Raw genomic sequence first — 12,313 nt, forward strand, 5'->3', positions numbered from 1 at the left:
CTCTGATGGCTTTTATTCCCCACTTGACATTGCTTATTTTTTGCTTATAGTTTCTTTAGACAATTGTTCACAATAAGATATTTTAGTTAAACACCAAAATATAACAAATAGGGCAAAGCCGGGTCATTTAAGAAAGGGTTGCATGTTAGGGTGAAGGCCTGTATCCACAATAATTCATTCGTAAATGGATTGTAGTTCTAACTTCCCGTTACTTCCAATTTCACTCCAAATCATAGCACTCCACCACAACTAATAAATATTTAGGAAATTTTTGGATCTGTTTAGTAGACTTGAACCCTCTGGATCCTATATTTTAAATAAAAATATTGATTAATAAACTAAAAGTGACGTATTAGAGGTATGGCTGTTCATATAGTAATTTAATAAATTTTAAGGCTACTTCATTTAATGGCTAATAAAATGAAAAAAAAGCACTATAATGTTCTATATAACCAAGATTTTTTTGTTCCTTTAAAATATGATTGGGTAATGCCTTCAGGTGACTTAAGACGATGACGTCTTGTAATTAGCAACCTGTACAAAATTTTAGGAATAATGGGAATCTGAAATTATATATAATATCTAGAGTTCTAAAATATAAAATACATAACTTTTTTGAAAAAAAAAAATTTATAAATGGGTAACCCCGAATATATAGTGATCAAGAATGGAACATAGTTATAGGAAGATGATTATGACAATACAATTTGTAAAAGTTTCCAAACCGTTCGTTAGAGCAAATTTTAATTGGTACACTAGAGTGTATTTATATTCCTATAAGTATCGTTTTATCAAATGGTGTAAAAATACTTTCTAGTTATATATTGTTCAATATGGGACAATTTGCCGAAAATCTTATTGCTGAAAGCCACTTTTCCCTACACCATTTTGCTAAACAGAAAATTTGTCAAATTATCACTTACCGAATGAATACTTTTTCGAAAATACACTATGGAGAAAAAAATAATAAATATATTTGAAGATGATTCATGCTCCAATATCTAATTATCTACTAGACTACTCTCGAAGCACATCTTATAGAGTTAGAGACAACCTCAGAGTAGAAAATTTCGATCAAGATTTGAAAAGGTATATGAGAGCTCCAACTGATTCGATTGAAACTATGGATTTATTCTAATTATCAATAGAGTCTGAATCAGTGACTGATGACTCCTTCTCTTCTTTAAACATTTTCTTTTTCTTATTTATTTAATGGAATGTAATAAATATTTTTTTTACGTCGGTTTTAATAGCAGTTCTAACCAACTGTTGAAGTGTTTTTATAATTAAATTGCAGATCAGGACTAATAATTATCATTTTATCAATTTAAATTGGAGTAACATGAATGGGACTAATACTTATAGAGTATTGCAACATAAATCAATATCAAATTTATTTAGTTTTAGGAAAGTGGTTATTCGGGAATAATTCTGTTCTGCAAAATAGCATTCGTCAAAGTAGTTTTCGACAATAATGTTTCTGGTAAAGTGTATGTGCACACTTATGCAGGGTGGGGATTTTAAATCCGGTACAAGTTTCGGCATCAATATCTTAGTAACCCTGAGCTAACTGATGATGAACGTATGTTAATCAAATTCAGCCAACAAAACTGAGTAAGAATAAATAAAAAATTCTTGAAATGTTATCTGAATATTAACGCTGTGTGGTCATTATTGTGTGATTTCGTGCTGGGCTCACGCCCAAGGAAATTATTGAGTTTGCGAAGCTACCCAATGAGGTCTGAGGGGTCTTGAACGTCGGAAAGGAACACTCTTAATTGTTCCGTGAGCAAATAAGCGCACTCTAGTCTTCCTAAAGGCCCTGAAAGACAAAGGAAATGTGGCCTCCTAGCTCGCCGAACCCATTGAACTACTATGTGTAGAGGGTTTTGGAGAGAGAGTTCGATAAACGTACACATAACAATGTAGAGTCCTTTCAGGCCGCCATCTACGAGGCAGTGGCCAACATGGACAAGAAGTTCCTCATCAAAGCCTATCCCAGGTTCAGAGCCAGATTGGAGGCTGTAATTGAAGTTGGAGGGGGTTGGTTTGAGTTATTGATTTCGCCATAACGGACAACTTAAATTTTCCAGATTTAAAATCCCACCCTCTATATACATACATATAATTAAAAATTATATTCTTTAAACTAAATTCAAATCCATAGCATTGTTTTTACGCAGTTTGTCTAAAAAAAATTTCTTACATTTGCCCATATCTAAATAAATTTTGTGTTCAATCAATCTAAATTGCCTTAGATTGGATGCAAAATCATTCAAATCCGTTGCAAAAAGATTGTTTATTTTTCATTTATTTTTATTGTACACAAAATAGGAGTGTATAAGTCACTTCATCTTTTACGAGTACAATGAGTGTATTTACTTTTTATTGATTAAGTAAAATAAACAAAATCAACACCCAATATTACTTAAAAGGTATACTGCAGGGAAATGTGTATGTAATTACTTTTGAGAAAAATTGTAGTAATAAAGTAGAAGAATAAAAACCGTTTAATTGCAAGTATATTTAGCATATATTTAGTCACTTAATTATTTAGGTTAAATACGCAGTAATTTGTTGGTAAAAATTTTTGTGTTCTCTCAGACGATCATTATTTTGATAGCAATACATATAATTAGAAAGAGCAATTGATTTAGGCTAAACCTACTCCTAAAATCAAAATGACTAATCTAAGAGTATCTCAATTTGTTCCAAAGTTATGGTCGATAATGCATTGCTTACGTTTTGGGAGACCTTAAACTTTGACCTTGATCTCTCAAAATTTATTGAGGGGATTGGCCTGGACTGTTTTCTTTAACTCACCTGGATCCCTTTCGGCCTTTTTGACAGAGCCCTTCTTCCCCTCCAACGTTTTGGAATTTCTGACGGCGACAACGGTGGTCCTGGAGACGACCAATTGCTTGGAGTACGGGGATGGAAATTTGTCGATCACGTTCAAATGTCATTTTCTCAGCTTGCACGTAAGCTAGAGGGCTCAGTTATATTTTTATGCTAATTGTTGATACTTTAATGTATCCAAATATGAAGTAATTTCAATCACTCAACCTTTATTAATTATTTAATTAGTAAGTGTTCAGATTTCAATGCACCAGCCTGTACACTATACATGCGATGATATCTATGTATCCTTGAATGCATTTGATTTGTTTCATCAAAATTGGTTAGTCAACGGATTTATTTCTTTAGGATACAATATATCCCGATTTATATTTTGTTAAAGCTTTACTTGATCGAAAAAATCGGGCTGATTAAAGGCAAATTTGTTTGAATAAAAAATATTTAAATTATCAAGTATGGATTAATTAATTTAATCCTGGTGTAATAATGTTACCAAGATGACTGTTCAAAATAGAGCTATTTCTATGGAAGAGAAATTTGACAACTCGTGGTGATGAATAAATCTTATCATTGATTTTTTCCCCCAATAATGTCCAGGGAGGGGTGGGGGGGGTGCAAACTTTGGGTAGATCCTTTTTTAAGAATTACATAAGACATGACAGATGGATTTATTAATTAATCTAAATTTTAGTACTCTGCATTTTAAACATTCCCTGGCATCAAAAATTGAACAATAATTTTCCCCATTGATTCTTTGTTTCTAATTCCATAATATAAAATATCCATAGAGCAAATATTAAAATTTCTAAGAATTTTCTCCGATACTGATATGATGCAGATATTTCAGATCTTGATACCATTTATGAGCCCACGTCTAGTCTATACAATGAAAAAGATTGTTATGTGATTTAAACATTAACAAAACACCTGATGACAAATAAATGTGTACTATTTAACAATTTATCATAATTATGTTCGGATTAACAGGTTGTAGTATGAGTGTGTCTTTGTTATGTATTTAATATGTCCTTTCTGGTTTTTATCTTCTTATATAAGTACTGTGTTTTACGTGTTATAAATAGTATCGTCTTATGTAAATATATTAGAGTATAGTTAGAATACACATGATCTAGTGTTACATTATTCCTCCACGTGAATTCTTCTCCTCATGTCTCTTGGTCATCCTGGATCTCTCCTATTATAAATAAGCTTGCGTCTCTCCCTCGTCAAGACGCAACAGTCTTCCAAAGTAATTTACTGTGCAGATCGAAGATTGATATTTATTGATGCAGCTACAATGTATGCAGCATTTAACATCAGGATCTCCAACATCGATGGAAAGGAATTTGATACAGCTGCCAATCTTGTGTGGTTCTGGCCTAACGGAGCTATCCAGTTTTTAAGAACTCTAACGCACATTGTCAAAGTCTTCCAGGAAAAATAATTTAATTTTTGTTTATTTTTGGTTATGGTCAGATTTTAAGTTAAAATGCTTATTTATGTTAATACTAGCTAAGTTACTAACTTGGGCCATCAAAAGAGTTCCCATAGTAAAGTAAGAAAACTCCCTTGAAAAGATGAATTTATCAGCGATACACGTGGTCTCTATGGTATATATTATAAATAATATTGAACCATAGCTCAGTGTATGAGGGTTTTGTTGTTGATGAGAAAGATCCAGAAGATCCCTTTGCTAATTCTTAGAAGGCAATAGCCTCAGTGCATCTTACTATTCTAATAAGGAGGGAGTGAAAAATTACAATGACAATGGTCAATGATATTTCACTGTAATATTATGAATTTTAAAAAAATGTGTTATAAACTTCTAATCACATACCAACATATATGCATGAAAAAATTTGTCTCAGTCAGGAGTACGTCTTTTATTTGTGTCGAAAAATGATGAAATCAAAATTCACGAAGAAAATTGCAAAAAAAAAATAATTAGTACAAATTTTGCTAAGAAAGTAGTAAACAGGATGTGTTGCCATTGTAAAGAGAAACATTATCGTACCAAGATTTTTTTTTTACTTCAAAAAAAAAAAAAGTTTTAGAGCATAATTTCATCGAAAAAATCACACTCCATAACCAATTCATTTTTGGAGATATTACAAAATCACGTAAAAATGTTGTGGAAGTTGAAAATACTATATTTTGTAATGTCGGGGTATAAAAAAATATGTCCAAAATGCATTGTTTTGCGATATTTCTTCTTAAAAATTGAAAACAGTGAACAGTTGTTGATAACTACAAAATTTACAAATACGTTTTTTACTTAGATTCACAAAAAAAGTGTTGTTTTGGATTAACTTAACCTTGATGACCTCTTTTGAGAAAAAAGATTTATATATCTTAGTTTTAGTTTAATAAATCAAAAAAATATACCAAAAAAAATTCAGTAGGAGCTAATTTTATAAAAAAAATGACCACCAAGGTAATTTGAGGCCGAGTACAAGGACGGGGTTAAGAACAGAAATATATTTCTTTGAATTAATAAGTAATAAGGCAATGTTGAACATTTTCTTAAATTTAATAATTTAATAAAAAACCAAAAGTATTCATCTGCAATTCTTAATGTTGTTTTTTTCGAATAATAGAATATTTTGACGAGTATTTACATAATGTTTTCATAAAAAAATTTTATAAACATAATATTTAAAAAAAGCTTATGTATATTTTTAAAGTTTTGTTCTTTGAGTCAGGATACAATCTTCTATGCTCTGTAACTACTTGCAGAATAAATTTTTGCAGTGATTCGTTATTTGTTAACAAGTCACTATATTCTCCTTTCGGCAAGATCATTAATAACATTGATATACCCAATTATTTTTAAAGCCTACGTAAAATAATTCCTTAATTCCTCATTAATGCCTATTATTTCACCTCTTTTTTCATTCCTACTAAAGGATAAAAAAAAATTAATGTAACCAGTTTATGCATAGAGATTGGTTCTTGTTACTATACAATGTACCAAGGGTACCATAAGAATCCCTGATAGACAGAAAATTAATAGAAGATAATCAATACTCAATAAATAGTCACTTAAGTGAGGAATACGACCTTGTATCAACTCATAAAATTATTTTAAAAGTGATTAAATATATTTTTATGTTAGTGTACAATTTACATTTTATAATGCATTTCTTCATCTAAACATTTAAAGTATCATTTGTTTTAGGAAAATATTTAGATAGAGGTTATTTAGTGAAAAAATTATGTCTAATTTTAAAAAACAAGTATTTTTTTTTTTCGTTTTTTATCACTCATAAAGTCAATATGCAACATGGCAAGTATTATGCATAGTTTTTTCTTCTTATTTAATATGATGGGTCGATCGATGTAGATACAAAAGTATTGTTGAAATACATAGAATAGACAAACGATTAATCAAAATATTCAAAAATGATAACATCTTCGATCATTATCCTTTCATAAGTTTAACTGCAATTTAGAACGAAACAAAAGTAGGGAAATAGATTAAGACAAATCGACATATTTAGGTTGAATCTGAAACATTACATTCCTTGCTCATAAACAATACTCAACAACCTAAACTCATATATTAGGGCGAAAAGGTCCGCTAAAATAATAATATTTCTTAATTAGTTACTGCAATTATTTGAAAAAATAATATTAAATTTACTTAGACTAGTGAAAAGCAGAAACAAAGCGATTTTTCCTTCTTCTTCTGGTGTTGTAGAAAAGATTTTTGTCTAAGGGAGTTTGGAAGATATCACTTAGCAGGTTCTATCTCTTCAACATCTTCCAAATTCACCCAAGGAATGAACTTCCGTCTGCATAAATGACTTAAGCAAAGATTTATCTCAGGACAGTTCTTTGGCCTATCCAGTTACAGAGACAGTCCCTCCATCTATCTTGAAGGGGCAAAAAGGGAGCTCCGAATTTGGCAGAAAAAGTAATCTCTTTCAACGACTGAAACAGGCTTCAAAGTCGTATTTACTCCTTGCTTCATTCTTGAAGTAAAAATAATTCATCCTCCTTCCCTCCAGGAATTAGATTGGGATTTCAAAAGAGATTTGAGACAGTAACAAGAGGTCCCCCTCTAATTATTACTACCACAAGTGGTTCTCCTTTGGATTATATTTAGCTAGGAGATGAGCAGAGACTTATTTCCCTGGACCCCATACTATCCCAGCATAACGACCCTTTGGTTTTATCAATAACTCATAAATAATAAGTAATGAATTACTACAAAATAAAGCAGGAAGGAAGATCCACTGCTGATTTACTTGTTTAAATTGAGTGACCAAATTCAATTTTTTATTATGTATTTAATGTGATGATGACTTAAGCATCAAACTGCGTGGCTTTACATGCATAAAATACGTTTAAAAGATACATTGTCAAAAAATTAGATATTATAAAATGTTATTGTTTTACTAAACCATAAATAAATTTCGGGCGTAAGTGTAATTATGTATAAATAAAAATTTAAGGAAGTTTCATATTAAGTAAAAATAGCTAAAAAAGAACAAATGAAAATTTTCTCGTTATTCTATTTAAAAGAGGGGGGATTTTTTTATCCTCCCTCAAAACATGTATGATTTTATTAAAGATAAAGAAATGGTTCATAATCGTGTAGGGCTTAGCAGGAATTTTAAACAACTAAAATTATTTTTAGTTTTAAAAGTAAACTTATGTGGGAGGGAGAACTCCTCTTATAGTTGTGTCAGGGTAATAATATGTAAATTCAGTTGTTCTCAATTCTTTTGAGTATTATATACATAAATCATTTAATACAATATAAGGAAAAAAGTTACAATTTCTTTTATACATGAATTTTTAATAAATTAAATGAAGTGTTCAGAAAAATAAATCAAAAACAAAAATATAAATTAGTTTTATAAATACACAGAGGGGTATGTTAGACTCTTAGTTTTCTGTGTGTGTTTTTTTAAGGTTTATTCATACATTTAGAATATTTTTTGTTTTTGTTTTTTTTCAAAGAAAAAACAAAATAACATCAGCTTTAGACTTCATCAAATAATAGTAACATTACGTAAAATTTCCTATGTTAGTATAAAAAGTATCAAAAATAAAGTTTTATATTTTATTTTGAAAAGGTATGTTGTAAAAAAATGAGCATTAGAAACATGTATGTATGAAATGAATATTTATATTTCAAATTCAAGATCCCTTTAAAACAAAAAGTTTTTTTCTTCTTCTTTAAATAAAAGTCAAAAAAATTCTCGTATATTTAAATACAATATTTATACTTTTTTTTCCACCTATTAGAAAAAAAGTCTAAAATAAATTATACTTATATGTTCTGAATTAAATTGTTACGAACATATTGCTTCAATGATTTTTTTTTTACATAAGTTTTTTCCCTTAACAATATTAATATATATATATATTATAAAACTTATGGGTGGTGAACGGTAAATTGAGTATAAACATTATGAAGGATAGAAAAAAAGATTTGATCGGCTATAAAGTTGTACATATATTGTAGGTAGAGTAACGCGTGTTCAAATGGGTATATTATTTTTTCTCTCTCTCTTTCATAACTCTTCAGCTTCAGATGTTATTCAATTTTCTGTTAAATACATAAGTGAACCCCACACTATAGAGTGGGGATCCAAAGCTTGCAGATGAATGACTTAATTATTAAAAACGTGGTTTTAATCATATCAAGAAAAGGACAACTCAAAACCAATTTTTAATATGTTTTTAATGATATATGTATTTAGCTTTATTCCTCCTTCAACCTTGACACGTTCGAGAACAGAATGACAGCTCTTGACTATGAAGGTAGTGTCCCTGGCGTACCACGTTGTCATGTAGGTAGCTCGGAGCGAATCCAAATTTAGAAGAGAATTGTGTCGGACATACTTCTCCTAGACACCCCAACCTGAAAAAGTTTGGTGGTTGAAATTAGGCTGGAGGAGGCCCACATGGAGGCGACCAGAAGTAAGCCATATTGTTGCTACATAATTGGTTGCTCTTTTTATCTTTATGGTGCTGTAATGGCCTGCTTGATATTATGGACAGCTCGTATGAAGATACCAACAGCCTCTGCTCTCTTCTCGGCACTTACACAAGCGTGCAATACAGTGGCTTCCAAATTGCGTGGGGTCACCTAAGGCCTTCAAAAATTTATTGTTAGATACCAAATGTCCTCGTGTTTTATTTTTGTGTTAGTATCAATATTATCTAATTATAAAAGTCAACTAAACTAAAATTTATTTAGATTTCCCTTGATTAATTGAAAGACAAGTTTCAGGGAAATTAAATGCTGAAGAATTTTTAAAGAATGGAGTTACTTTTATATTTGAAGCAGGAATTAAAAAGTCACAATGTGCCATTTGCAAAAATAATTATGTTTGCCGAAGCAATGAAACACCATTTAGACGCTAAACATTATGACTTTACAGGCACAGAGTCTAGTATTTTAAGAAAAAATATGATGTTATAAAAAAAAGTTATGATTTTGACGGCAAATATCGACAGCAAAATATGGCAGCTATTAAGACTTTAAATGTATGGCTCTCAGAATCGCCAATTCCAAGAAAACTCACAGCATAGCCGTTGAGTTGCTGCTTCAGGCAACCAAATACATTTTTTTGAGCTATGCTTGAAGCTGCATATGGTAGCAAATTGAATAAAAAATAATTTCCAATAATACCGTCACTAGTTAGGTCCAAAAATGCAGTGAAGGAGAATCAACTCAAAAAATTTTGTTTCTTTGGGGTCACTGCAACTTGGTAAATGTTTTCAAGGGGTTATGGAACTACATAGAAAGGTAGGGAACATAATAATTGTAAAATATAGTGACACTTTAAAATGATTCTTGTAATATGATTTATATAATAACATTGAAGTATATGTAAACGAGCCCTTTTTTAAGTGCTCAATCCCTACTCATTGCCATTTATTTGTAGGTATAATGGAAAGAAGGACATTCTCTATCAGTAATTGAGAATTTTATATTAAAATAAGACCATTATTTTTTTTTGTTAAAGTATATCCAAGACGCATTTAATATGAAATGCTTTGAAACTGTGTATAATATTAAGTCCATCTGCATTTGAGTTTATTTATTAGTAAATAATAATATAAAAAATATCTTTTGCACTTGAAATAATAAATATAAGTATAGAGGGTGGTTCAAAAAGAAATTCCCGATTAATTAAACGTCATTTAAGTATTAGTATTGTTAGATTCTATTAACCGAGTTGGAAATATTGTGAGAGTGTCTTGGCAGGAAATATTTTTGTATCAATTTGTTTGGTGTCGACAAGTGGCTAAAAAGAAGTCCAATATTTTCGACTCACGATAATATATAATGAAACGATATGATAAAATCTAATTAAATAATATGCTAAGATGAAATTATATAATGTAGTAGAATTAAATGAGATAATATAAACCAAAAGTTTTCAGTCTAGTTATCAAATACTTAGATAATACTCCCCTAATGCAAAATTATTCACTTTAATAATGTGAATATATAGGGATACTATAGACGAACTCATCAAAAACTACGATAATTTTTGTTTACCTCAATATATATTTTTATAATATATTATCACTATATTAAAAAAAAACCCTGATATGTGAGGAATATACACTACTATACGGGGAGTCAGAATAATTAAAAACACACGGTTATGGTCATAAATTGGTACGAAGATTATATATGGCCACAGTAAAAGGTCTTTTAAGTTTGAAAGATCAATGATAAGCTAACACAACCCGTAAAAAATGCATAATCAACCAGAACTATGGAACAAATTGAGATACATAAAATAGTTTAATTTCAGGGATAGGTTTTACACTTTACCGAGTACACATTCCAATTTGTATTTAGATTCCTTTTTCGTCGGTTACTCCTACAAAATAAGCCTATTAAACAATATTCGTGATAAGTAATTTTTTTTCTTATAAGATTATAAAAATTAAATTTTTTGTCAAAAATATTTGTTAAAATTAAAATTTGCAATACTAAAGTGTCAGGAAGATCAATCTTTGATAAAATTTGTAGTTTGTGACTGTAAAAATGTTAAATAGAATGTATTTGGGTCCTATTTTACTATGATATATCAAAAAAGAAAAAATGACTCATTTGGGAAAAAGTAAAACGCCGTCTTTATTCCAGGTACCCAGGGTATCATGACTTTGCAATTTAGATTATGGTGAGGGGAAGGGTTATGCAATTTCCAGGCACAGCAAGGACTACCTTGTGGCAGCTGCAAAGCTTGTGAGGGAAAAATATTATGGAAGACGTCGTTCGTACGAGCTGCAAGTCAGTGGCGATGCATCTCTCCCCCATATACTTAGAACAAGTGGGCCAGTACATGCAGTAAGATATTGATCTATTGTACTTCGAGCAATATCAGGCCTGTAAAAAGTATTAACTCATATCCGAATACAAACAATAATCTTGATTATTTTTTTATAATACTTTAATTTGAGAACACCCTGTATATATACTGTTCTGAGAATATGGCAATGAAAATATACTTCTGTTTATCAATTATATACAGGGCTGGGCAGAAAAATGTAGACTATTAATATTCTCGTTGATATAAGAAGGTTTAATAATTATTTTTTGAAATTCTGGTTTAGCCATTTTTTGTGCACACACTAACTATAGTAAATATTTCGTCGTCTCCTCATTATGAGTGAGTAAAAAGGCAAGAGGTATCTTAGATTTTATAAATACTGAAGTTGAGATGGTAAGGATAATGAATATTATGAAGTGATCTAGGAGCTTGGTTTACAGGGAGGGCAGGATAAATAACGATGGAAAATACCTCTCCTAGAAAGAGGAAGATTGTAGAGAGCACAATTTAAATAGGTATCCTGAGTTCCTGTTCACCTTGGAAAAGAAGGTCAGAGAGGACACCTCAAAATCGATGAATCGCCTCGCCAAAGACTCCTCCGTAGCTGCTAGGACCATCAGAAAAATTGAGAATAGATATTTGTGATTGTCTTTATACACAGGTACCCCAAGCCACCTTCAGACAGAGGTCATGAAGGCCCGGAAGCTCAAAAGTCTACGTTTTGCTGTCCAGCTCTGTATACCAATTATTATAAGCTTTTGTGAAAATGATCAAATTGTAATATAAATTGATTTTTTTAAAATGATAGAGCCAACTTATGCCGAATTACGTGACGGAGACAAAGATCTTCAGGGATATTGTCCCATTCCTGAATGAAAGCACGCTTCAGAATATATGTATTTGGTGGGTTGGTGCATGGTACAATCCCTGATTTGAAGGATGTATCACATAGTAAAGTATTTGGGTTTCAAGTCAGGTCTACAAGGAGGCCACATACTTTTTTTCTCAAAAGCTCTTGAATTGAGTTTTTCGCCAGTCTTATACACTTTAGTTGTGTGAGAGGGTGTTCCGTCTTGGATCAAGATGTAAAGAGCATCACTATTTGTGTCCTAAAGCCAGTGAAGGATCTTACTGACCAACATGGC

Source organism: Lepeophtheirus salmonis, chromosome 13, assembly GCF_016086655.4.
Source record: "Lepeophtheirus salmonis chromosome 13, UVic_Lsal_1.4, whole genome shotgun sequence".
Taxonomy (NCBI): domain Eukaryota; kingdom Metazoa; phylum Arthropoda; class Copepoda; order Siphonostomatoida; family Caligidae; genus Lepeophtheirus; species Lepeophtheirus salmonis.